This window comes from Penaeus vannamei, chromosome 2 (assembly GCF_042767895.1).
Source record: "Penaeus vannamei isolate JL-2024 chromosome 2, ASM4276789v1, whole genome shotgun sequence".
NCBI classification, from domain to species: Eukaryota; Metazoa; Arthropoda; class Malacostraca; order Decapoda; family Penaeidae; genus Penaeus; species Penaeus vannamei.
In genome coordinates, this window is record NC_091550.1 from 1,273,569 (window position 1) to 1,278,568 (window position 5,000).

General features: G+C 48.8%; 1 protein-coding gene across 4 annotated transcripts in view; it reads left to right on the forward strand.

Annotated features, from left to right (window-relative positions):
• Window positions 1–5,000, forward strand: part of LOC113811679 (proline dehydrogenase 1, mitochondrial) — a 76,301-nt gene that overhangs the window by 21,507 nt on the left and 49,794 nt on the right. The gene's annotated exons all lie outside the window — the stretch shown is intronic.

Below are 5,000 nucleotides of genomic sequence, written 5' to 3' on the forward strand. Positions count from 1 at the left end.
AGCTTGTTATAATCGGCTTGTTATATCCGAAGGTGTCTCGCGTCCTGCAGTGGGGGGGTTGTTGACGTTAGTCACACGAAACTCGCCAATTATCAGTGATTGGGGAATGATTAAGTAATGAAGCTTGAGCCACGGTTGATTACTTGTGCAACGAGACAAAAATGTTGCGCCATTGATTGGATATCCGCGATGACGAGGGTAAGAAGAGAGAGAGAGAATAAGAATTAGATTACCTTCGCTTTTTTGTCTTTTATTCTTAAATCCCTGAGTGATTGGGCTTTTAAGAACGATTTATTGGAGCAAAAGGACGCTTCATTTGACCCAAACCATCTTTACGTTAACTTTAATAGATATATATTGGCCCTTTAGAATATGTTTATGGAGGGAAAAGACGTTTCATGCGACCCTAAATTTTCCCCCCACGTCCACCGCCCCACAGACACAATACTCGACCTCGGGTATGACAGGCCTCCCTCGCAGCGCCTTCTCCTCGAACCAAGGTGTAATCCTCGCCTGGAGCCTTTCCCTCTCCCTCCTCCGAATGTAATCCCGTCCTCTTCTCCCACTCGGCCTCATTCTCGAGCCGCTCAGCATCCCCTTCAGACTCGGGCCTCCTCCTCCGGATTTTCCCTCTCCTCGGGCCTCCGGGGTCGGGTCCTCGTCGAGTTCTGGTTCCTGTTTGTGTCTTTTCTTTCTTTCTTTTTGTTTGACGCGTCGTCGTCGTCGTCGTACTCCTTCTCCTTCTCTTCCTCTTTCTTTGGGTCGTCCTCCTTAAACTCCTCTTTGACTCGTCCTCCTCCTCTTTCTCTTCCTTGTCATCCTAGTTTTCGTCGTCGTCGTCGTCGTCCTCCTCCTCTTCTTCCTCCTCTTCTTCTTCTTCCTCCTCCTCTTCCTCCTCTTCTTCTTCTTCTTCCTCTTCTTCTTCCTCCTCCTCCTCCTCATCTTCTTCTTCTATTTCTTCTTCTTCTTCTACTTCTTCTTCTTCTTCTTCTTCTTCCTCTTCTTCTTCTTCCTCCTCTTCTTCCTCCCCCTCCTCTTCCTCCTCTTCTTCCTCCCCCTCCTCTTCCTCCTCCTTCTCCTCGTGTCAAGTGTGCAGCTCCTTCCAATGGCTTTGAGTGACTTTTTGCATCTTCATCTTGGCAGCTCGACTTTGCTCTTTTCTTCTTCTTTTCTGTCTCCTTATTTTCCTTCTTTTCTGCTTTTCTTTCTCCCTTTTGTGAAAACTTTTATTTCTTGGGATGTAAGCCCAACGAATGGAGGGATTCGGACGCGTCCTAATCGCGATGGCTAGCGTGTTTTTCTTATTGGAATTGTTTCCTTTTCTCTTCTCTTCTCTCCTTCTTTTGCCTCTTCTCGCTTTTATTCTCTTCTTTTCTTTTCTTTTTTTTCTTTCGTTGTTTTTTTGTTTTGATTTTGTATTCTCCTTCTCTCTTCCGGTGCATTCGACTTCTTTTGTTTTCGTTTTTTTCGTCTTTCTGTTTCCTGGATGACAAAATGCTTTCTGTTTATTTTCCTTTTGTTTTTTTTCTGGTGTTTTGGATTTTTCTTTCATTTCAACTTTCATGTCTTTTCCATATTTTGGATTTTTTTTTTCATTTCAACTTTCATGTCTTTTCCACATTTTTATTTTTTTTTTTCATTTAGATTTTTTCCCATTTTCATTCCAGACCATTCTCCATCTCTTCTCGATTTGCTCTTGTTATTTTCCCTTCCCTGTTTCTCTCCTCCCACGCTTCTGCCTCCCATTCCGATTTTTATGGTTATTTTATTTTGAACACTTCCCAAATTTACTTACTCTTCTTGTCCATTCTCTTTCTCTTCCTGTTCTTCTTATCTTCTCTCTTTCTTTTCTTTTCCTCTTCTCTCTTTCTCTTTTCTTTTATCTTCCTATTATCTTCTCTTTTTCTCTTCTTCTTATCATCTCTCTTTCTCTTCTTCCTCTTATCTTCTCCCTTTCTCTTCTTCCTCTTATCTTCTCCCCTTCTCTTCTCCTCCTCTGCCTCTTCCTCTTCTCCTCCTTTCCTTTCCTTCTCCTCTCCTCTCCTTCGTATTCTCTTTCCTCCGTGTATCTATCCTCATTGCTTAGCCCCAAGAATGCTGCGCGTGTGTGTCCCTGAATGGCCGAATAGACAAAGACAATGCAGAGGTAGTGCCCCGTCGAAGCATGTTACGAGCAGCCAATGGCATGTGCGTGTATTTGGGTGCCTGGTGGGTGCCTGGTGGGTGCCTGGGGGGTGCCTGGTGGGTGCCTGGTGGGTGGCTGTTGGGTGCCTGGTGGGTGCCTGGTGGGTGCCTGGGGGTGCCTGGTGGGTACCTGGTGGGTGCCTGGTGGGTGCCTGGGGGGTGCCTGGTGGGTGCCGGGTGGGGGCCGGGGGGGTGCCTGGGGGTGCCTGGTGGGTACCTGGTGGGTGCCTAGTGGGTGCCTGGGGGGTGCCTGGGGGGTGCCTGGTGGGTGCCTGGCGGGTGCCTGGCGTCTGCCTGGTGGGTGCCTGGTGGATGCCTGGTGGGTGCCTGGTGGGTGCCTGGTGGGTGCCTGGGGGTACCTGGTGGGTGCCTGGTGGGTGCCTGGGCGGTGCCTGGTGGGTGCCTGGTGGGTGGCTGTTGGGGGGCGGTGGGGTGCCGGGGGGGTGGGTGGGGGTGGCTGGTGGGTACCTGGTGGGTGCCTGGTGGGTGCCTGGTGGGTGCCTGGGGGGTGCCTGGTGGGTGCCTGGTGGGTGCCTGGTGGGTGCCTGGTGGGTGCCTGGTGGGTACCTGGTGGGTGCCTGGTGGGTGCCTGGGGGGTGCCTGGTGGGTGCCTGGTGGGTGCCTGGGGGGTCCCTGGTGGGTGCCTGGTGCGTGCCTGGTGGGTGCCTGGGGGGTGCCCGGGGGGTGCCTGGTGGGTGCCTGGTGGGTGCCTGGTGGGTGCCTGGTGGGTGTGTGGGGGGGTAGGGGTGTTGAGAGGCAATTGCAGGCGTTGGTTTGTGGGAATTTCATGAATTCATGGAATAAGATGGAGAGGTAATGGGATAACTCGTCATAAAGATTTAAGGTAGATCTGATTGTTCATTCGCGGAGTAAGATGAGGAAATTAGGTAAATGGAATAACTAATCGTCAAAAAACTGCAGGTAAATCTTATTTAATTCGTGGAATAAGAAAAAGAATCGATAGAAGGGTATGAATGAGAATGATGAATATCTTCACAATACAAGAGATGTATTAAATACATCTCGTGCATTGTAAAAATATTCATTCTCATTCATACCTTTTCTACATTTGTCAACATCGGATAATTGGTATAACCGACCGCCACAAAACTCCAGGTAAATTATTTAATTCGTGGAACAGGAATTAGAGGAAGACGAAATAAACAAGTCACAAAATGGCAGGCCAATCTAATCAATAACAAGAATAATAATTAAGGTAAATGATGTACCCGACAAGCCACAATGCCGACAGTATTTCGTGACAGTGTCAATACAAGAAGAAAAAAAAAAGGAAAAAAAAAAGAGAGAAATTGAAGCGAGTGACGAGCCGTGGTGCTGAGGGGGAGAGGGGGGGAGAAGGGGGGGGGGGGGAGGTCGGACATTTCAGCGGCGGAAACAGCTGTCCGCTTTGCAATAACTGTCGCTTCTCCGACCTATTTGCTTGCGTGTTTGCTTGGTTGCTTGCTTGCTTGCTTGATGCTTGCTTGCTTTGTTTTATTTGGGACGAGAATTGGGATGTAGCGAAAGGAGGAGAGTAGATGAGGATAGAATGAGGATTAGTGTGGATAGATGTGGATAGAATGAGGGTGAATAAGGATAGATGAGGATAGATGAGGATAGATGATAATAGGTGAGGATAGATGAGGATAGATGAGGATAGATGAGAATAGATGAGGATAGATGAGAATAGATGAGAATGAAGATGAATGAGGATAGATGAGAATGAAGATGAATGAGGATAGATGAGAATGAAGATGAATGAGGATAGATGAGGATAGATGTGAATAGATGAGGATAGATGAGAATAGATGATAATAGATGAGGATAGATGAGAATAGATGATAATAGATGAGAATAGATGAGAATAGATGAGGATAGATGAGGATAGATGAGGATAGATGAGGATAGATGAGGATAGATGAAACGCTAATAGGTAAGTCGATTGGCGGAAGGAGCGGCAGGTATGTACGCATGTAAGCAATGTGATTCGAGACTGAAATTATTGCGTAATCAGTTCAGTTTACGGGAAGTGGCGCAAGGGACAGAGATTCATGGGGTCGTTTCATGGGGTCGTTCCAGGGGGTCGTTTCAATGGGTCGTTTCAGGGGTTTGTTTCAGTGGGTTGTTTCAAGGGGGTTGTTTCAGGGGGTCGATTCAGGGGATTGTTTCAGGGGGTCGTTTCAGGGGGTCGTTTCCGAGAGTCGTTTCAGGGGGTCGTTTCATGGGGTTGTTTCAGTTTTTTCAGGGGGTCGTTTCAGGGGGTTGTTTCATGGGGTCGTTTGTTTCAGGGGTTTGTTTCAGGGGGTCGTTTCAGGGAGTCGTTCCAGGGGGTCGTTTCATGGGGTCGTTTCAGGGGGGTCGTTTCAGGGGTTCGTTTCAGGGGGTTGTTTCAGTTTTTTTTTCAGTTTTTTTCATGGGGTCGTTTCAGGGGGTTGTTTCAGGGGGTTTGTTTCAGGGGGTCGTTTCAGGGGGTCGTTTCAGGGGTCGTTTCAGGGGGTCGTTTCAGGGGGTCGTTTCAGGGGTCGTTTCAGGGGGTCGTTTCAGGGGGTCGTTTCAGGGGGTCGTTTCAGGGGGTCGTTTCAGGGGGTCGTTTCAGGGGGTCGTTTCAGGGGTTCGTTTCAGGGGGTCGTTTCAGGGGGTCGTTTCAGGGGTCGTTTCAGGGGGTCGTTTCAGGGGGTCGTTTCAGGGGTCGTTTCAGGGGTTCGTTTCAGGGGGTCGTTTCAGGGGTTCGTTTCAGGGGGTCGTTTCAGGGGTTCGTTTCAGGGGGTCGTTTCAGGGGGTCGTTTCAGGGGGTCGTTTCAGGGGGTCGTTTCAGG